The sequence below is a fragment of the Molothrus aeneus genome, chromosome 6, assembly GCF_037042795.1.
Source record: "Molothrus aeneus isolate 106 chromosome 6, BPBGC_Maene_1.0, whole genome shotgun sequence".
In the NCBI taxonomy this organism is placed as follows: domain Eukaryota; kingdom Metazoa; phylum Chordata; class Aves; order Passeriformes; family Icteridae; genus Molothrus; species Molothrus aeneus.
Genome location: NC_089651.1, coordinates 45,780,688 through 45,803,436, shown reverse-complemented (window position 1 = coordinate 45,803,436; position 22,749 = coordinate 45,780,688). Strand labels below are relative to the sequence as shown.

Below are 22,749 nucleotides of genomic sequence, written 5' to 3'. Positions count from 1 at the left end.
CTTTTGACAGTTAAAATCCTGTGCAAAGATCAGTGCTATCTGCAGTGAGAGGAAAAGGACCCTGCTTGTTCTTTGTTAGAATCTCCTGATCCAGTCTGCATATGCACAAAGGTGAGGGAGACAGGACCCTGTCCTCCCTATTCTAATGTTGCCGAGGTTTCCTGTGAAAGTTCAGTTTCACACTGGGGATAGGAAATAATCTCCTCCGTTTTTAATGTTATCACCTAGACTGATCCAAATAACAGAATTGTCAGAATTTCACTGCATTTATAACATCTGGGGAAGCTAAAGTGAAAAAATACCAAAAATCAAACCCAACAAAACAACCCCTCAGATTCACGTTAAAGGCTTTATGTGACATGGACTCTATTAAAAAAATAATTTCCTCAATAAGCTAGTGCAATTGTTAATTTAATTATTAAAAGGATGTTTTCTGGTTTTAAACTGGAATTTATGTAGTTTAACTTGAAATGCATTTTCTTATACTTTTGTCTGTCCTATGAAAAAGCTCTCTAATATCAGAAATTTTCTCCTCAAATTTATGTGCGGAGAAACAAGGGTCATCTCTTTCTAGAAAAATCATAAAAATCTCTAGAACCATACTATAAATGGAGTTGCAAGGTATTAGACAATTTATGGAGAACTTTTCTTGACCCCTTTTGGTTTTATTTTTGAATTGCAAACCCGAGAATTATACAGAATATTTAAATAATAGATTTCCTAAAGCTGTGCATGGAAGTAACACTCTTCATTTCACTGGCTTCCAGCTGCTTGACTTAACATCAGAGCTAACTCTTTCCACAGGAATCTGCCTGAATTAACTGTTTTAGAGCTGTACAAAGCACAAGCAGTTCTTGTCAGTAATGACAGGAGAGCTGGCAATATCCAGGGAATCCTCTGAACCTTATATCTAAGGGGTTTGTGTTATCTTGCTCTCAGATAGGAGAGCCTGCAGGCAGGTGCCCTGCTGTGTAACTGAGGTGTTGGTTGCGCACTGTCAGGCCATTGACCCACCAGAGGGATTGGCCACTTAGGTTAAATAAACTGGAGTAAGGGGCCCCTTCTGTGCCCCTCACCCACAGCCAAGATGGTGCAAAGTGGGTTAAGCAGCACTGAAAAAGTGTAGAAAATCAGGAGTGAGCTGCTCTTTACCCATTGGGCTTGGGTTGTGGTGAGGTTGGTGAGGCCATTACCCAGCTGTGTTTGCACTCCCTCACTTCCAACTGTTTACTCCATCACCTTCCTGGCACATGAACTTTTGTGTTTCTCTGACACACAGCTGATCTGGCTGGATTTGTGTTTCAGTCTTCTTTTAATTCTTGTGTTGCTTTTCAGCTTAAGTCCCCAATTCAGGTTACAGTGCAGTCCAGGTGACAGTTGTGCCGACATGACAAGGGGAATAGAGGTGATGAGGAGGCTGGGCATTGCCAGTTGGGATTGCTGAGACAAGCCATTCCTTACAGAAGGGCTGGCAGCTGCATGATGCTTGGTGTGGTAACGGATGTAGTCCCTGTCCCAAGGTAAAGGTAAAACATGAACAGAAGTTTAAATGCAATCGGACACTTTCTTCTGCTGGAGGAGTTTGTTTTGGTTTCCCCTCAAGAGCAGGACTGTGCTGTTTGCTGTTCAAGTGGCCTGGGTTAGTGACTCTTCTTGGTGTTTTACAGCAGATTTGAAGTGATCAGAGTCTGGGCTGCCGTTCTCATGCATCAACCCTGCTGAACCTGACTGCCTGTTCCCTTTCCTGGGAGGTGAAATTGATCTGGGGCTGTATTGGCTGTATTGCAAGCCCCTCTTCAGCTCAGACTTGGCACATCTATCACTATGTAATGAGCAGGCTGAAGACTCTTTGTATTATTTTTGTTTAGGTTATTTTTCATTGGGCTAGTTTAGCTGGATTCATTTCAGCTCCCTGTTTAGTTCATGGTTACTGTGGTCAGAGGAACACCAGTGTCAGCACAGGCCGTAGGCTCAGTTCTGTTTGATCTGGCATGAAGCTGTGCCTGTGGCTTCCAGCCAGCTCAGAGCTGACCTGGTGACAGCAGGAGAAGATGGGGAGGGGAAGGGGTGAAAGATGCTCTCCCCTTTGAGAGTACAGGCTGCACTTAAACCTCTGGGGCTGCTTGTATGTTCAGTCAGATACACGCTTGGTGCTGGATTGGGTCCGTAAGACACGGGTGAAATGGTTGAACAAAAACTGTACCAGGATGTGTGCACATGTGTGTTTTTTCAAGATTTGTTTCTGTTGCCCAAGGTTCTTCATTTTGGCAGTAGAGGTGGCTCTGTGTGGACCTGTGCTGTGCATCCTCTGAAAAGCTGTTATGGAAGAGGAAAGGATGTCTATAAAATCAATTGTCAGGCTTTTCCCATGCTGCTGTCATTATGTTCTCATCACCTCCTGTGTTTCTTTCCAATTGTCAGAGAGATAATGAAGTGCCCTTGTCACTGCCAGCAAAGGAAGCACAGATCTTGGAGCTTCACTCTGGTTTGAGCACAGGAGGCCTCGCTGATGATGGGCTGAAGGATGTGGGCACACAGGAGCACTTTGACATGTCCATTAGTGAATGTGGCAAGGCATGCCTCCGAGCACCACGCCCACGATGGTGGCTGTACTAACTCCAGCTGTAGCTGAACATCAGAGATGAGCTGGGCTTGCTGGTGTGGCTGAGTGGATGCACTTCTGTCTTGCACTTCAGTTCTTCAGCAAAACATCAAAGGATCCATCTTAATTACTAAATATGTGTCCCTTAGACTTCCCCCTTCCTTTTCTAAAAGGGAGGTGTTTCACATTGTCTGAAAGTGCCCAGGAAATTGTGCTGTGTGGCTCCTTTTCCTGGGTGAAGACCTTGAGAAAAAACATTTGAAAGTCTTGGTTGTAACAGTTGAAGCAGTTGAAAATAATTGAGGAGTTGAGGATACTGTTCAGTCAGCCTGAAGCAGCCTTTGGTTGCTGGAGAAGCCATCTTTCTTTGCTCTGAATTCAGGCAGTTACTGTGTCTCCACTGAACCTTAACTCAGTCCTGCAGCATGATGATATTTCTGGTAGTCATTCACACAGTTGGCCTGGCAGGGTCTGGGCAGCAATATGAAAGTTACTTATACCTGGTCCTTCTGTGTTATTTTCAGCTAATTGCTGTATCTTCATAAGTCTAGTTAATACAAATGAATGGTATAGAATAACAAAAGCCAAAAACCTTATGAAGAAGGGACTGTGTGTGAGTGTTTTTAATTTAGCTGCTTGTCATTTGTATGTTGAGCAGTGGTGGGTTAGCATATAAAAGTTAGTTGACTTGTGTCATTGCAAGACTGGGCAGACTTGCTCGATGAGGTCACGGTGCAAGCACTCCATGGAGCTATAACAAAGCAATATGTCATGAAGCTCAAAAAGTCCAAGTGCAAGGTGCTCCGTCTGGGCCGGGGCAATCCCAGTTATGAGCACAGACTGGGAGATGAGGTCATTGGGAGCAGCCCTGTGGAGAAGGACGTGGAGGATCTCATGGCTGAAAAGCTGGACATGCACCAGCAGTGAGTGCTTGCAGGCCAGACAGCCAACTCTCTGCTGGGCTGCATCCAAAGCAGCGAGGGCAGCAGGGCAAGGAGGGAATTCTGCCCCTCTCCTCTGCTTTTGTTGGACCCCACCTGCAGTGCTGCATCCAGCTCTGGGGCCCCCAATATAGGAAGGACATGCACCTGTTGAGGAGGGCCAAAGATGATCAGAGGGTAGAAGCATGTCCCACGAAGACAGGCTGAGAGAGCTGGGGTTGTTCAGCCTGGAGAAGAGAAGGCTGCAGGAAGATCTCATTGCAGCCTTCCATTACTTAAAGGGGACTTAGAAAAAAAGAGGGAGAGGGACTTTTTATACAGACAGAGAGTGACAGGACAAGGGGGGACAGTTTTAAATGAAGAGATTTAGATGAGATGTTTGGAAGAAATTCTTTGCTGTGAGGATGGTGAGGCACTGGTGCAGGTTGCCCAGAGAAGCTGTGGGTACCACATCCCTGGACGTGTTCAAGGCCAGGCTGGATGCAGCTTGAGGCAGCCTGGTCTGGTGGATGGCATTGCTGCACATGGTGGCTGAGTTGGAACCAGATGGTCTTTGAGGTCTCTTCCAGACCTGACGCTTCTATGATTCTATTCAGTTACTCTTGTGAACACAGATTTGTTTAAGAAAAAGCCCCATGTGGCTGCCTCTGGTTAAGTTTTGCTTAGCAAGCATCTCGGGAAAGATGTGGCCCATGCTTATATGTATTTTTAAGTTAATAAAGCTTTTTATCTCTAAGTAATTTGCTTTTATCTTTTGATACATAGTCTGATATTTTTAATCAGTACAAGTCTGGTAAAGGTCTTCTAGGTAAAGGAAGATACTGAGGAAAGTTCATTTTTATGAGATATATTACAATCTTGCTGGTTTTGCGATACTTTTAGTTTGTCAGTATTTAAGTAGTTTAGAAACAATGAGATTTTGCTTTCTTTAGTAGCAACAACTGGCATGTTATGATTCAGTAGTTAAATTTTGGTCTCAAGGAAAAAGCTATTTAGCTGCCTAACATCTGTCATTTAATCTAACTCCCAGTTAAAGTCCCTTCCCCAACCATTCCTCACCTGTTCCAGTGTCTCAGAGCTGGCTTAAAGCAGGATACCCTCTCAGCTCCAGAGATGAGAAATTATTATGGGTGGGCTGGGGAAGAGAGGAATTGCCAAAATTGATTGTCTGGCAATGCTTCATTGACAAGCAGCAGAGAAACATGGGTGGTTGCTTCAGGTGCAATTATGAGTCCCTGTCCTTGACACTTAGCTCTGACATCCTTAAAGTGGATCCCAAATATGCGCTTGGATGACTTTTTCAGTCTTGTAGCTTAGTTTTTTTTTACTTAATTCCTCTGTGTCTTTTCTCTGGCTTGGAAGAATTTAGGCACAGAAGTAACACCATATGCTTTCTTTAATGGTGTGGGCAAAGGCAGATATTCTGGAGGACCGGGCACGTTGCTGTTGGAGAGTGGCCCTGTGGATGGTTTCAGCAGTCTGGCTGCCCTGGGACTAAGTGGCCTCATAGATGAGGGCAAGGAGTACCTTTCTCAGGTGTGCTGCTTTTAGCAAGAGCTTCCTGAGATGTTTTCACCTGGGGCAAAACCAGCGTCCAGGACTGAAGCTCACAGCAATTCTTACCTTTAATTACACAAGAGAGCATAGAGCACTTTGGCTCTGCCATGCCATCGTATCTGTGATTCCTCTTAACCTGCAGCCTTTGGATCTCAGTGATCAGGTGGCTGGAGCTGCTGAGTTCTTTGGTAGCTGGGGTAGCGTGCCCACACACGCTCATCATCACTGCTGTGTCTGACCATTTATTGCAATGGCAATAGAACAGTGGTTATCCTTTCTGGAGAGTAAGCACATCTATAAGAGTCTTGATGCTGACAAAGTTTATCTACATGCTGGCAAAAAAACTGGCTTTTAAAGACTCCTGAATTCCTTGTAGCTGTAAGTGGTGTCAAACTCATCACTGATAGAGGTCATGTAAGATAAGCAACAGGGGAGGGAAAGAAAGGGAGTGACCTTCCTGCTTTGGCATACAGCTTTTTTTCCTCCTGAATTTTTTTTTGGGTCATTGTTGGCCCTTCTTAGCCTGAAACATTACTTGGTTTTTTTTCTGTTCTTTCACCAGTTTGGACTCCTGCATTCAGAAAAGCTGCTTTTGATTTACTCTTTTGAGTATCAACAACAGAATTGGGACTGAGAGCTGTGGAAAGTAGCTGTTGTGGCCATAAGTGATGCCTCTGGACCCTGCTTAGTTATCCATAATAATAATAATAATTTTGGAGACAGTATGTTTTAATTAATTTTGTTAAATTACTTTATTTCTGTTTAGTTGTTCACTTTCCATTCAGGGTCTTATGGAAAATTTGGGAACTAGTGTAGGAATTTGTGGGAGGACTCATTCTAGGGATCCTAAATGTGAGTGGGTTTTTCCTTGTTTCAGTAGAAAAGAAGCCAAATTGCTGCCCTTAGTCAGTGACTTAAGATACCAAAACACTATCTACGGCATGCTGAATTGCTATATTTCATTGCAGCACTGAAGAGTAGCAATTTACCACTAGCTGAGAGCTCTCAGGATTTTGAAGCACTGGTGTAACTTGCTGAAGGATGACTGTTGGTAAGCAGAGGAATGAACAGGCTTCTGTACAGGGAAGTCTCAATGGCATGGAGAATCGTCTGTGGCAGCACGTGGAGCAGAAACTTACTGATGGAATTTTGCATAGGAGAATCCAGTTGAATGGTGAATTCACACTCATTCAAGCTTTGAGCAGAAAATTAGCCTGTGTTCCAGAGCTATGTTTATAAGATCCCACAGCTGCCTGCTTGTGGGAAGGTACTCACTGAGATGAAGCAACTATTATGAATATATTTTTGAGTTTACAGTTGGAAAAAAGTGTCTGCAGTGCAACTTGCAGGGGCTGTGGGGGTTAATGCAAGACTCTAGGGTTAATTGCTGGCATACCTTATCTCAAGCTTTCATTTACATATTTTTATCTCTTTTCCTCACCCTTTCGTGTGGAGAGTGGGAACACACAGTCTCGAAGGTTCTGCATGCTTCAGTAAAAATAGGGAAATCATTCATGGAATGTTTTGGTTTTACATTAGCAGGAGGGATGTTAAACATCACTGTTAAGGTTTAGTGGTTCAGAATGTAATAAATGTAGCACTTTTGCAATTAGTTCTCTTGAAATAGTTGAGAAGAACTAAATAGACCTTGCATGGACAAGATCTTCATCTTCAGGACTAGAGTCCTTGCCATGCAGGAAAAGCTGTATTTGAAAGATTCTCCTTTGTACCATTGCTTTGCAGTACCTGGTTGCAGCCTTCTCAAGCCCCAGAAAAACACAGAATCACTGCACTTCCAGAGATCATCACTGCTCCTGGGAGCACTTGGAAGGCTTTTGGAGAGAATGTTTGACAGGTTTAAGAACTGCCTGCTGCTGATGTATGTGGAGCTACAATTATACTTAGGCTTTGGGAAAGTACTGTGGGTCAAAAGATATTCAGTTCTGCAGGAATTCCTTTCAAACATATATAAATACTTATAAATAAATTTACCTGGAAATAATGATATGATTCTTACATAATTCCACCCTTCCTGAAGTACTTGATGACTAAGGGGCTGCACATTAATGGAATCATGGAACATTCTGAGTTAGAAGGGATCATTGAGCCCAGCTCCTGGCCCTGCACAAGACACCCCAAGAATCACACTGTGTGCCTGAGAGTATTGTCCAGACACTTCTTGAACACTTCAGGCTGGTGCTGTGACCAGTTCCCTGGGGAGCCTGTTCCAGTGCCCAGCCATCCTCTGGGTGAAAAATCTTTTTCTGGTATAATGGTGTGAGTAGTTTGCTGGCTTTCCTGCATAGCTGAAGTAAGAAGGAATGCTTGGTGTGCATGGAAAGTGCAGGTTTTTAGTCTTCAATTGGGAGAGATGGGAAGCTGGAGAGTCAGGATGTGGCAGAGATGGCTGAGAGTTAGACAAATGCTGGCATTTGTACTGTTGCATGATTTGCTTTGAAGGAGTAGGATGAACTTGTCCAGAATGTTTTTTCCTGTTTTGGCAATTAATGTAATGCATTTATTTTTATGTAATTGCTCAGTACACGAATTTATTTGTGTTTTCTCTCTCGTACTCTTCTATACAAAAGAAGGTTTTCCCCTTCAGTGCTCAGGGTTAAATATACAGACCTTGCTTTTGTAAAAGATTGTAGGTTTGGTTTACAATTTTATATTGACATGTAATACTTTCTAGACTTGTGGCTGCATGGCAGAGAAAGAGGAAAGACGCTATCACAGAGACAAATTGCACAGAAGATTTAGTCTGGTGATAGCTCCCAGCTCTTGAGGCAAACACAATTTTATTGTTTATGATGTGCCTTCCTTTTCTGCTTAAATTATTTTTTTAATTTATCTGTATATGCATGTGTAAATACTATTTATACATAAAAAGCCTTACAGAATTACACTTCTTTTTAGATCATCCAAACACTTCTAAGGTAAAATGGGAGCAAAAATTGGGTTGTCAGATAGAGCTTTCTCTCTGCTTGTTTCTCTGTGCCAGGAAAACAAGATGTTGTCATAGTGGTACATCTTAAATCACAGAATATTCTGTGTTGGAAGGGGTGCACAAGTACCTTCAAGCCCAGCTCTTAGGTGGATGGCCCAGACAGGGATCAAACCTGCAGAATGGTGTTATTAGTGGTACCATGTTCTAACCACCTGAGCTAATATCTGCAATGTTTCCTTGGAAAGGTGTGTTGCCACAACTGCTTACCAGTTAGTGTAAGCAGATGACTCTAAATTAAGAGTCTTAACTAATCTGAACCATCTCTCTTGTTTTTTCTTAAACAAATCAGCATTTAAAATTCAGTAAAACACCTCCACTTTGTCTAATATTTTGTTGTTTCATGTTTTGCTAAAACACCTGTAATATTTCACTGCCTCTTGGGCAGTGCTGCATTTGTTTTGAGGAATAAAGTTCCTTGTTCTTGGCTTAGCAAGTGTGCTTTGATGTGTTATTTGCTGTTAGGTTTTAGAGCTGACTAATTTTGAATTTGGGAAAGCAGAAATGTAATTATGACCCTTTCCATTAAGAGATAAGGTTTTCAGTCATTCTTGTTTGAAAAAAAAATAAAGTTTTAATTTAGAAAGCTTTGATTTTCATTTGTAGCAATGAAATTGTAGGAAAGGTCTTGCTTTTTCATCCTTTTCTTCTGTGACTAGGAAAGTGTCTTCCTCCTGCCAGCTAAAATACTTGCATTATTTTAGTTTCAAAGTAAATATGCTTATGATCTAACCACTATTTTAATTACCTTCTGCTCTTTCACCAGCAGTCAAGTTGCACTCAGCCTCCAGCAGTAGCTAGTGTGCTGAAAATGCATTTGGCTGGGTTGGACTGATGGGACAAGAGTCCATGCCTTAATTATGGTGGAGTTATCCACTTGTGTGCCACATTATCTTATATTTATTCCCTTTGCTATTTATAAAACAGGGTTTGCAAAGTTGTTGGATTGGCACTTTGAATCTTTAATTTAGACACATATTTAAAAGGGGAAGAATTTGCCTCTTCAGTGAACTTGGCTTTTTTTTTGTTTTGACTATATGTTGATTCCTCTTGAATCAGGTGAAAAATTGAAACAGTTTTAGAGTGGTTTAAACAGCTTTTGAGTCCATGCCATGTGTATCTTCGGACTTATTGCAGCGTGGACCAAGACATGCTTTTGTTTGGAAAGGAAGGGAATTTTGCAATTGCTCAAATAAATTTTCTGTTTGTGTTACCTGGCTTTTAAGTTAGACCAATGTTATCATCTAAGGGTGTGTTTGTGTAATGATATGAATGGATATGATAAGAGTGGTGTGGGAGGCTATTTATACAGAGATTTGTATCTTAAAAATTATGAAATTGGTTTAAAAATCACGTTGTCATTTAAAGCAATGAAGGGAGGAGCTGTGTGCTTTATTTTAGAGCCTTTAAGAACTCTTATAAGCTCTTTTATAGAAGCAAAGACAGCTGGAAAGGTTTTTTCATTTGTCCCCCTCCCCCCTTCCATGATTTTGCATCATCTGATGACTTTCTAATAGAAACATCTAGAATACCAACATGCTAAAATGCTATGAATCAGCAACATTAAAGCCAGATTCTGGAGGTTGCAATAAAGCTATGATCTGTCAAGTTTCCTTCAAACTCTTCTGTTAGTGGTGTGTTTAGTATTGCCTGAGAAAGTCTTTTGCAAGAAAAACACAGTAATTACAGAAGTCCTTCACCCTACAGTGCAGATGTCAGCACTGGTGGTCATTGGGTGCAACTCTGAAGAGAGAGGGACCCTTTGGAGCAGCCAGCCCTTTTTATGGGCTGGTGCTTTGGAGCTGGGGTAGCTGGCTTCCTCTTGCAGGGGCAAGCAGTGGTGAGTTTTTACTGCACCAGCATCCTCAAAGGCTGGTTACTGGTTTTCAGCAGGGTTTGGTACATGATGCAGCTCTGAAAGGTAAGATGACTGCTGTTGAAGTGTTTCAGTATTGGTAGGATGAATGGAGTCAATATAAGGCATCCATTCCTTTTTGTTCAGCCTTTAGGTGGGGCCTTCAGCAGTTTGGACTTCATTTTCTAGCTATACATTTTTATCTGTAGGGGTATTTGTATGTTATTTTTGGTTGCTTTTCACCTTCAGCTGTTTAATTCCAATTGCTGTTTTTGTGGTTTCCTTCCTGACACATACACACCTTAGTTCTCTTTTTTTGCCTACCTGCATCATCTCTAAATGTAACTGGTCATAAGTGTCTGTCTGAGGAATGCAGGGACAAGTGCTTTCAGTGTCGTTGCACTGTACTGAAAGCACATTTGCATTTTGAAAAAGAAAAAAAAAAATGCAGCCCTTTTTGAAGCAGGATTTTCATTTGTACACCGTATGCTATTTTTGGTGTGTCAGATATGAAGGCTTCCTGTGTGAAACTGATCAAGAAAAAGATCACAGGAGACCTGGAGCAGTGACTCAGGTCACAGCAGGCCTGGTTGCATGACACCTGTGTCATCAAAATAGCCTTGCCTTGGCATCCTTAAATGAGGTCTTCTTTTCCCTTAGATGGTAGATCTGTTCAAAGGCATATTTGATCATGAATAATTTGGTGGAAAAGAGCTTTTTAACTTTCTGAGAATATCATATGTCTTCTCTTCCTTGTTACTTTTGAACTCCTCACATCATCTCTGATGTTGGGCAAGTTGTCGATTTTCATCACTGAAGTCTGCTCAGAAATTCTTTCTCCCTGTTTCCTTCCATTCCAAGCATGTTAAGTCAGATAAATTCATACACTGATGTTTAATCACTGATCACTTACCACTCTTGTGCAATATTGATCAGCAGCCTTTTTGTATGCAATGATCAGAATGAGTAATAGCTTCCTAGTAAACACCGAGGAGTCGGAGCTTGAAGGTGGTGACTTAGCCCCATGTAGAAGTTACACGGCTTTTTTCTAGAAGCTTCTAGACTCCATCCAATTTCTTTTCCCCTCCCCTACTCCAAACTCTGTTTCTTTCCTTGTTCTGTTCAAGCCAAGCATCAGTCCTTCTTTCTGTAGATGTTGTGTCTTTCAGCAAGAGCCCCAGTCCTCTTCTCAGGGCTGCTGGTGCTGCTGAGGTTGTCCAGTGTCTCATTTTTCTGAGGCGCCTGTCATTTCTTCTCCAGTACACTACAAACACTCACAGGCTTCCTGTTTCAAGGGGGCGTCCTGTGAACATCGCACCTGAAAATGAGAAATGACGGCTTGGGAGATAATTCAGTTAAAAAGAAGCCAGGGAAAACCCAAATAGGCAGGGCTGTGGTGTGTAGGTTGAAAGCTGTTTTTTACCCCCTGCTTCCTCCCACTCTTTCCTTACTGGGTAAAAGACCCAGTCTGTGTCTGAACTTGCTATTCTGAATAACCTCTTATCTGCACACAGTGACTGATGCTCACATCCTGTTTGCTACCAGCTCAGAACGCCCTGAAGAGGGACATTTTTGTTTCTGCTGGGTCTGTTTCAGTGAGTTTGTGGGCTGGCTGTCTGCTGCTGCCTCTGTCATAGGCTTTTTGATTCTCTCATGAGAATTTGAGGAAACTCACTTTCTCTTTACTGTTTCTGTGAAATAGCAAAATTATTGTGGGATTTGGAATGGCATCTGGAAAAATGAGGTAGACTTTTAAGCAGAGAAATAATTTATATTGAGCCAGAATTTGGTTAAGTATTTAGACTTTGATTAATGCTCTGCTAATGTAGAACTGGTATGCCCAGGAAATAACATGAATAAACCTGTGAATTCTATTCTTGCCAAGATGTAGGTTTTGATTAGGGACTTGCTAGCTTCCTTGGAAAAATTGTAGATTTAAGTACTCCTTTTTTCGCACACCAATGAGTTCAGATATTATTTCACTTATGTAATCACTTTGCTGTGTTTAATAATAAACTATCTGTGCAATTTCAAATCTGTTTTACTGATGATGGTGCTCAGGGAAACTGATTATCCACTCTAAAATACACTTTATTCAGTGGCTCATGCTACAGAAGTTTTCCATGACAAGCTTTGTTGTGTCTGCCACTTACAGTATTTTACCAATTGCAACCTCTGTGTAGCCATGCTTGCAAAAATGCAGTCACCTAAAAAACCCAATTCAAAAAAATCCTGTAGTTGTCTATTTTTGAGATGGCTGTGTGAAGATAAATATTATAGGGAGTGGTCTTAGAGTTTAAATGAAGCTTACTGTGAATTAAACTTTAAAGACTAAGCAAGTCCGTCTTCTTGTTCTTTTTACAAGCTTTTAGCTCTGCAGCAAACTTAAACTGGGAGACAATATATCTGAATGGCTCCCACAATGAAAAGTTCCTGCACTGTTCTTTTTAGCTTACTTCACCTTGAGGATGATTTGGATGAGACCTGACAATGTAGCTTTCTTTCTTACCTGTTCCTCCCTCCCTGACTTGGTGGTAAGGCTGCTCATCTCCTGGGGCTGGGCGCAGATTCCCCAGCTGTGGCACAGGGGGGGCTGGTGCCCTGCACTTCCAGGGAGGGTGAGGGGACTGTGCTTGCTGCCAGGGTGGAAATGCTGTGTTTAACCCACATGCCACAGTGGGGATGCCATGGCCCTGGCTATCTCTAGCCTTCCACGGGCTGTAGCTGGTGTGGGAAGAAGCTTTGTGCACTCACACTCTGCTGCCAGAGGAGACCAAAGGTACAGTTAGGACTGGGAGAGGGTGCCTGTAGTGACCTGTGACACAGCAGTCAGTGGTGACAGGTAGGTGGCTTAGCAGCCTGCTCTCTGTCTCTGCTTGCATGTGTAATTTCCTGGCCATCTTGAGATTGAAGCCTCCCTATGTTGGAAGGCTCCGGTGCACTTGAGGTGTGTTTTTGACTCTCCCTGGAAGACTTCTATGGCCAGCACTCCAGAAGATGCAGGAAGAGGTTATTGCCATAGGTGGTAGTGCTCTGACTCTGCAGCTGGTCCCAGTGAGGGCTTGCTGCTCTCTGGCAGTGTGTAGGTTTCAGTGGTGTGCCTCTCAGGTGAGATTTCTTGCTCCGTTTGCGTTACAGTAAAAATGAGATGCCAAATCCCAGTAGTTGAGGAAAGCCCTTTCCCGCAGGCACTGCAGTTCTAGTCCCACCAGGGTGCCCAGTGTCTAAGAGTGAGTGTGTGTACTGTAGCTGCTGGGTTTTGACCTCCCCACAGGAGCCTAGTTTGCTCCTAGAGCTAAACTGGTCTTTCCCTGGTTTGTCTTCATTGCAGAGCCATTGATCTTACTGTTTAATTTAGGAGGTATTTCTCCAGAGGTTTGTGGTGGTACCTGGTGTTTGAGTGGAAGGAGGTTTTGTGTAGGCTGCTTGCAAAAATGCCAAGTCGTGGTGAAGTCCCTGGTTTTTTTGAGTCCATGAGGTTTTGAGTTATAACATTTGGGCTGTTGAGGCTCCTGAAGCCAGGCCCTGCCCTGATAAGTTTATGCTGATTTGGGCTGTGTGAACGAGATGAAAACTTCACTGCAGTCATGAGTTGCTTCATTTTGGAGGATGTTTGCAGCATGGGGAGGTGTTTTGTTTTGCTTTCTGGGGTTTCATTCAGCCATGAGAGAGAGTAGGAGGAAAGAGGAAGATAGTAAAAAATAGGTATCTCTGCATCTAGCATAGAAATGGGACACAAGCAGAGTGGAATGTGTATATAAGTAGTCAAAGTAATGTGTGTGTTGATGGATGTGGGTAGCACTGAGGTCTCTGTTGCAGGAGGATGGTTATTCCTCAGCATGTGCCTCTTGAAGGTGACAGGGATCTGTTGAGGCAGCTGAGTGGGACTTGGGATGGAGCACAGCTTTGTTTCTGTAAATAACCCAGGAACACTTGGAAACCCCACATCCAGGGAACCTCTCAAATGATTTATCAAAGTGCCTGGTTTTTCTCCTCAATCGTGCAAACCAATATTAAACAGTAAGCAAGGAAAAATCGTACATTAAATAAACAGTTATGAGGGAAATGGTGCAAATCCATTAGCTTTTGTCAGGTCTTGCTTATTTCTATTTTTATTGGTCACGGATAATGGATTTAGTACAACCTACTCCCTCTCACACGTTTCTGCTAGCTGTTAACCCCTTCCCCTGGAAATTCACTCGCTGGCTTGTTTCGTCATTAATACAGCAGTAAGCAAAAAGTGACCTGTAAACCTTTAGCACAGATATAAGTGTTGAATAATTTTTTTAATATCTGTTCTGTGAAGGGTTGTGTTTTAAAATTGTCCCTAGGTTTTCATATATGATGTAACTATACATTTGTAAGAAAACTAAGTTTCCAGTTGTAGATAATATGAAGGGCATGGATAACCAGTGGGTATTTAAATGAGTGTACCTCTGATACAAAATTAGCCCACCCCACTAAATGGATTATTGGTCTGGAGTCAGGGGAGTTTTTTTCCTTTCTTACCATGGTTTTTATAGGTGACCTTGAGGACTTCTTTTTATATTCTTTCGTTTCTGCGTCTTCTCAATTTTCTTTTCAATAGCGTAGGGTTAATTACACTTTCCATGTATACACAGAAGTTCTATAGGCTGAAACAGCATTATTAATGCTACTTGCTGCCCAATCTCCCTCAAGTATGCCTGTGATGGCCAGTCAGGATGACAGGCTTGTCTTCTGGGCTCTCCTGTTTCCCAGCCCAGTCTCCCTGCTTCTGTTTGATCTTGCACTTCGTTCCTCCCTTGCAGTGTCTCAGCCTGTCTTCTTCAGCTCCTGGGCTTTGCCTAGCCTGGGGAGACTTTGGGCAATGTCTGGGGTTGCTAGGTACTGGCATGAAACAACATCAACTCTGTATAGGAGGCAGGCATTGTTTAGGGGCAGTTAATGACACTGCTTGCTTCAGCTGCTTGCAGGGTTACTGTGTGGCAGCCTAATAGCTTTATAGGGTGGTTCACATATAAACTCAACAAGGCGATATCTAACAAGCTGAATACGACTCTTGGAGGTGGGTGACATGGTGCAACACCTCCTGAGCCTGTTGGAGGAATTGTTTTATGATGAGAGCAGTGGGAAGCTAATGTGTAGGAGATCCACTGCTGGCTGTTAGCAGTCATTTTGTGTGAGCGTGCCTGTACCAGCGGAACGTGCTGGTGTGCTGGAGGAGCAGTGGACCAGCTGTGCCCATGGGCAGTGGGTTACTGTGACTGAAATAATGGTAGAGAATCATTCCAGACCTGGTGTTGACATGCCCCTTGCAGGATCAGGAACCTGGACTCTGGAGACATGCTTTGGGTTGGCAGTCTTGGCTGCAGCTCAGACTTGCTGAGTGTCTAGGCCATGCAATAGAAGACGTTCCTAACTTCTCTGTTCACAGGAGGGAAAGTGCTGAGGAAAAAGACAGCTTAAAAGCCCATGAATGCCTTCATTTGTGTAAAACCCAAAAGCAGTCAGTCCTGTGCTGCTGTTTCTTTGCTCTGCCTGTGGCAGATAGACAAGGCCACAGGCTCTGTGCCTGTGACACAACTATTGGGGCTCCCTGCAGGTTTGGGGGGGAGTGGGCAGCCTCGGAAGGCACTGCTGCAGAGGGCAGGGCCTTTCACTCTGATAATACATACAAGCCCAGAGGTACAGAGCAAACTTCTGATATGTCTTGTGCTGGTGAGACTTGAGCTTCTTTAATATTGGAAGACCACTGGACAGTCAGTGTGTATTTGGTAGACACGTTATTGTGTTTCAGGATGTTGTGCTGCATCTTGCCTCTGGAATAAGTTGAGTATTTTTGACTATGGAATGCCACAGCCTTCCTTTTCTCAGCTGTTACTTCTCAGTGCTGATCTGGCCTCTTTATTCCTTTATCATTGTTTATTTATATGCTTGGCTTCCTTTTTGTTTTATTTCATTTTGAGACAAAATAGTCCTTTTTCTCTCTAACCATACTTCCATTCTTAGGGAAGTAATATACCCACCCAACTTCTGCAGTCAGAAAGACAGTTCCCGTTTTGTGACTGGAAGAACAGCAGAGATGTGGAGGTGGTTCATGTGGCTGTATCACTTGGGGAAGAACCAGACCACTTTCATAAAGTCAAATAAGAATAAAGGGTTGATGGCTGGGTTGGTGTCTGGAGTAGCTCACTGAGCAAGTGAGCTAAAATACCAAGAGTTGAGTGTGAAAACAAAGACTTGGACTTGCATGACTTGGAGTAATGGATGTTTTTACTTGGAGCAAAATAAGATTTTAAAAGCCCCAACCTTCTGTTTTCTTAAGAAATGCTGATGATTTTTTGATGCAACTGGCTTACTTGGGTTGAACACTGTACTCCAGCAAGCTTTCGAATCAAAACTTTAATTTCATGCACTAGATGAGCATATGTTTATGGTCATGTAATTGTGTTTTAGCTACTCTCTTCTTGTCACGCTTCTTCACCTTTGTGCTTGAGCTCAGCTGTGACTGCTGCTTTACTGAGGAAAGGTTGAAAACATGCAGAAGTGTTTGTGAGGGTTTTGTTATGCTGCATGCAGATACTACTTCAGATTTACTTCAGCTTGGTGTCAAGCTCTCGCCTAACATTACCAAACTTTCCTTGGAAGAGCAGGGGAAATTTCTACTACTCTTAAGTTTGTAAGTCGGGGGATTTTTATGGAAATTAAAAGCTTAGTAAGCAGTTGTCACTGTCATTAAAATCCAGTCAAGGTCTATAGTGCAATTCTTTAAAGCTGGACATAGATGATTTCACTGGTCTGTGCTAGAAATGTTAAAAGAGAATGAAGAAAATCTGCCCTTAAACTGCATGAATAGTTATTTGTAATTTTTATGTAAGATTGCAGTGAATCTGAGGAATGCATTTTGTAATAATAGGAATCGCTGGCAGTGGCTTTGTTTTTCTTTCTTTCAGAATTCCTTCGCTGTTGTACTTCTTAATTTAAAAAAAAAACAAACAAAAAACCCCAACAAAACCCAAACAAACAAACAAAAACCAAACCAAACAAAAAACCAAACAAAACCTCAAAAAAAATCCCAGAAAAAAAACCTAGCTGACCTTAGATGATTGAATGCTTTGTTTGTGTATTTCTGCAAATAAGTTCAATTGTTTATAAAAAGGAGTAACTAGAGAACCCCCAGACTCATATGCAAGGTGTAGGCAAGCTGTTAGAGAGGATAAAGTTTTAGTATTGTCTGTGACCACCCATAAAAAACTACTTAAAATGGGAGAATCTGTGTAGGACAGCAGAGCAAGCAACATTATGACTTTCTTGATAACTTGAAATACCAATGAGTAAAGCTAAGCAATGGAGTTTTAAACAGACCAGCAGACCAACTTAGGCATCTGATCTTAAATCTTCCTGAGTGCTTGCCAGGCAAATAGTTTAAAATTTGTTATGTAATATATTTTCCAAGTTTTGAAACTAGTATGCTATTTCTGCCTCATGTAAATGAAGGAACTAGTTCTGAGTTGGTTTTGTTTTATTAGTGATACCCTTCATTTGGAGGAGCATGATACTAACATGAGGGATGAGTAGCTGAACTAAAAAAGTAAGGTGAGTTCTTGTCAGCACTGTCTGCAAGTGAACGGCATAGAGCTGGCTTTGAGCAGTGTTCCTGGTTGCCTAGGTTCTCTCTCCTTGGATATTGAAAAACATCTCTGCCCTTGCCATCATAGTGTTGATTCAACACAGCATCAGGGGTCACAACAGGCTTGCATTTTCTAGTCTTGGTGAATTTTGCTGTCATGAATCACTTCTTTCCCATAGTGCCAGCACAACGTTTGCAAACCTTCAAGGGTAGAGGTATATTTAGTGAAGTATGTGTAATTTGTGTTGTATTGTGGGATGGCTTTGAAGTCACTTGGCAGGTTTCTTTGCTTAGTACAAGAAAGTTATTTAAGCAAGTCATTCTCTCCTGAGGTGGATTTTGGAGTGATTATTGTGTTCCTCTCAGTGCACTTCAGAGCTGAAGACAGGGTGTCATAAGGTGCAACTTGGAAAGTATTTTACTTGCCTTCTTTCTTCTCAATTGCTTCTCAATTTCCTCATGAAAATACCTCACATTTCTTGTTAAATATATTTTTTCATAGGATGAGAAAAGGGGAATTTGTATTTAGGAGGAATTCCTGATGATAGTTTGCTGTTCCTGGGAACCAGCCAGAAACTTGTTTTAGTCAGAGTTTCCAGAATTGCTCTGCCTGCTGTATGACTGCAGTGTCAGGTGGCGAGTGAAGTACCCTGCTCTTTTTATGGATAGACTCTTCCATCAGGCCTTGTTCTCTTAGGTGCTTTTGCAGGTCCTTGCTTCCTGACAGCCTTGGGTGTGCTCTCACCACCCCCAGAGGCTTCCTGCACAGGTGTGAGCAGTCAACAGTGACAACAGTGTCAGCAAGGTGCCTGATGGCTTTGTGCTGCTACATTAGATGTGGTGCAGTCATAGAAGTTGAGAAATATGCTTCTGCAATTCTGGTCTAAAAAGATTATCTTTTTCAGATTCTGGTCTTGGATGTAGTTACTCAGACTGTTGTTTTAAATTCTGTGGTGAGATGTATAGTTCTATCCTACAATTCTTTTTGTTCCTGTAGAAGCCCTTCTGTGATCATACTGAACAGTTGGACCTGTAGAAGCTGTTGGGCATTCCCATGGATAAGCAGAGTGGCAAATCTTTGTGAAAGGTTTGCTTCAAGCCTGCTGTTGCAGCATATCTGGACACAATGAGCTCAGGATAAATATTTCTTTAAAGTAAGAACCTTTAATACCCAGTAATCTCTCCACTATTACTTGCAAAGAGATCACCTGTTGTAACAACAGTAGGTTTCATCCACAAGAGAAACCTTTTGATGGTGAGTTACTGACAACAAAAGTTTCCTAATCATTGAAGAAGGTGATATTAATGATATTCACAGGTCCTGTGTTAACAGCTGCAGCAACCTCCACTGGGTTAGGCAGGGACAGATGTCACAGTAACGTGACTTCAGTATTTGATAGCTTGGGGCTGCAGATGTTAGTTGCTAATGCCCGTTTTTGAGTAATAGGAAATTTCTGCTTTTTCTCTTTGCTTTTATGGTTACTGAAGCCAATGTGACATACTTTTCAGATGGTGTACATCTGCACCCCTTCAGTCTGTGTAGCTGCCTGGTTCATAGCGCTGATCATTTTGGTTCAAGAAAGCCTAGCCATGGCCACTCATCCCCTCCTGATCTGATAGTGGAGAAGTAAGTACCGATCTGCTCAGTGGGCAGCTGTTGTTTTTGAGTAGCAAGGTCCTTAACTCAGAGCTGTGTTAAAATTCTCAGCCTGCTGGCAGAGTTTAGGTGTGTGAGCAGAGCTCTGGAGTCACTTGTGGGCGTCTTGTTTTGGTTCCTCTCCTCCCAGCCTCCAGGCACCTGTGTTGGTGCCCAGGCTCTCAGCGTCCCTGGTTTCCCATGCACAGCCTGGCCTTTCCCTGAGGGCTGTCTGCCAGCCTTGCTGCCCAGCTCACCCCAGCCCCTGTACCCCTGCTCTGTGTCATACTGCTTTTGCCATTTGTCTTACAAGCTGCTTTCTGTCCAGCCAGAGTCCTGGTTTTCCTTTTTCAGTGTGCTGTTTCACAAGGTGCATCAGGATGTCACCAGGGCTCCTGCTGCAGAAGGGAACAGTTCCCATTCCCCTCCCTGTGTCCCCACATTCCTCCTCTGCTTTGCCACAGCTCTCTGGATGCTTGTCACACCCTTCATGTGAGCCAGCGTAATGAATGTAACTTACATCAAATTGTGTGAGAAAAACAGTTTTCTTTGAGGAAAATGACTGAAATGGGCTTATGGAAGAAGGCCCAGGCACATGCAAGGCATCACAGAGGAAAAAAAAAATCTCCCTTTTGGCAGATTTCCCTTAAGGTTCTGTTCCCTTGGGGACCATCTTGGTGGTGATGCTGCTGCAAGAGATATGGGTACCTGGGGCTGCTCCTCCAGGCAGATACAAAGTGAAGATGTTACCAGAGCTTCAGAAGGGAAAATTTGGATATGCCAACATCTCCCTGAGCCCGTGCTTTGTGGTTTCTGTATCTGCTTTCTTCCCAAAGCTTTGTTTTGGCCAGACTTGTTTTTAGGGCAGTGAAAAGAACAGCTCTGTGAAAAAGGTTGTGTTCCTAACACATTTCAAGTCTGTGCTAAAATAACCAGGGAAGAAAATTCTTCAAATAAACACTATCTGGAATTTTTATGTAGATGGATGTAGCCCCTGCAGTACCAAAATCTGACCGTGCAAACCCAATACAATGGGTTGTGTACTTTTTTCCAGCCACTGGTCTCAGAAAGAGCTCAACACACAATTCTTTTAATTGAGCTTTGGGCAGGCAGTAGCTGATGTGTGAGGCCAGGTAGTTGTGAGGTATATGCTGGCAAAACCTTGACAATGAGGAGTTTTACTAGTGGATAATGCTATTAATTCCCAACTATAGCAATTGAAAGTGCTGACAAGCAGCATTTTAATTATTTTAAAATTTCAATGCTACTAAAAAATGACCAAACATAATATTAATAGGTTGTGTAAAGTCGTATTTAAAAACTTCTATGTGCAGTCCATTGGAAGAAAAAACAAGTGAACACTGAGTGTATCATGTACCTTTCTTTTCTTGGCAATGCACTGACTTTAGTTGCTGGGAGGGAATCAGAATTGGATATTTGATATATGAGAGAGCAAATTTGTTAACAAATTGCGAGTTAGTACACAGTATTGTGCACAATCTACATATATCTGTTAAGTGATGTTAAAAGGAGTAGCAATTTCTCCATGTGAAAAATAATCAGGATTGTTTTTAAACAAAGTATTCAATCAGACTTTCGTTGGGTCACTCTGTATGTTTCTCTCTCTCCCCATTAGCACCTCTGAAGTAGTTTACCCTCAACTATAGTTTACCCTTGGACCACATGAAGAGGACTTGTAATAACATTCCCCAGTTTTTAATCACCTTAACCAGGAATCAGTGCAGAAGCTGCAACCTGTGTTCGGCAGGAGGGAGGTGGTTGTGCCTGGCCCTGGGAGGAGGTGGCATGTGGGGCTGAGGATATCAGGGGGCTCTTATCCACTCCTCAGTCACTTGTTGCCTGGGAGACAAATGTAATCCAGAGAATTTTTTTTGACCCTTCCTTGCTGGTTTTTGATTGGAGTCACTATTGACTTTTGGCTTGGAGGAGGTAGTGAAGCAGCACGCCAAGTGTCATAAGATGGAAATTAATCACTACCGAGGGGTCTGAGCTCCAGTGATTTCCTTTCCCTGTGATTGCTCTGTACATGGGAAGACTAATGACACATCTGAACAGACAGTTAACAAAGCTCTTCACACCTCCTAACAGTCAAGAAGGTTTCTCAACCAGATGTCACTTCAGTTTTCCTTTTTATTCATGCTCTGTTATGTGATTGTGGAAAAACAAAAGTAACTGTCTTAAAAGAGAACATTGCAAAGTTGGCAAGCTTTGCCTTAAATTACATTTGTTTTTGCTAGTAAATTATAAGTCAGTTCAGTTGCAGTGAAAATATAGCAAATCTGCCTTCCCAGTGGTTTTTTTAACGAGGAGTGTACTTCTCAATATTTTTTGTCAGAGTTCCTGTTTTTCAGTGAGATTATTTCTGGCTTTTGCAAGAATATGGGCAAACCACACAAACTTATCTTAACAGTAATGAAAGGTTTTGAAGTCAGTCTTCAGTAGTGACTTCATATTGTAAGGCCCTCAGCTTAAACTAACTGATGGGTTTTGGGGAGTAATATCTTCCAGGTAGATGACAAGGCTGTCTTAGAAGTAAATGAAAAAAACAGAGAAGTTTGGAAACAATATGTTGTGTTCCAGTAAGTACAAATAAGGTAGATGGTATTTAAGTGTAGCTTTTTTTATAAGCTTATCCCATGCTGTAAGAAGTAAGGAATCCAGCAAAGGTTTTCTCCTGAAAAATTTTCCTAGTTTTGCTCATTGCTTGCTTAAAAGGAAATTTTATGTTCTTAGTTTGGGTCTTGGATAGAGCGTGGAAGTGGAATTTGGGATGTTTGAATTCTATTTTTGACTCTGTCCTTTGCCTAAGAATCACTTACTGGCCTTGTCATGTGTCTGGCTCATTGTCCCATATTTTAGGAGGGCTAAGTGTAACAGCCTCCTCCTTGCAGACTGGTGTGAGGACTGTGGTGCATGGCTTCCTCAGCTGACAGTAGCACAGGATCTCTCAGTTGTTGACTGTAGTGCTTTGCTAAAATCAGAGCCACAGAGGCTTGCTGGCTTCTCTCTACCCCTTTAGTTTTGGGCTTTTTTCACCATATCAGGACCTTGCTTCATTTCAAGTGCTGGAAGATATCTCCCCTTAGACTCTTCTGTGGCCTCCTAGTAGGGCACTTTTGGGCAGTAAAAGGATGGATGGACTTGAACCCTGCAAGCCATCCTGAAGAGTCTTGACCCCATGCTCCTGTTCCACCAGAGCAGCATGCAGCCCTGCTTCTTTCTGACAGAAGACTGTCACAGCTCCTGTGGGTTGTGCTGGCTGCTCTCCTTTTCCTTCAAGCCAAGTCTCACATGGTGCTGGAAACTTTCTAGGTGCACACACAGCCATCCAGGGACATTGCAGAAGACTTTTGTTTTTCATTTATTTTTGGGGAGGAGAACTTGGTGCACATTTGCTCTCTGTAAGCACTTTGCATGTTGCACTGTGTATCCTAAAGCTGTCCGTGGGGCAGAGGAGCACTTAGGAAGTGGTAGGGCAAAGATACAAGTTTTCAAAAGGAAACAAGTGTCTGGTTTTGGTC

General features: G+C 42.5%; 1 protein-coding gene across 1 annotated transcript in view; it reads left to right on the top strand.

Annotated features, from left to right (window-relative positions):
- FOXN3 (forkhead box N3) overlaps positions 1 to 22,749 on the top strand; it is a 126,025-nt gene that overhangs the window by 7,528 nt on the left and 95,748 nt on the right. The window lies entirely within an intron of this gene.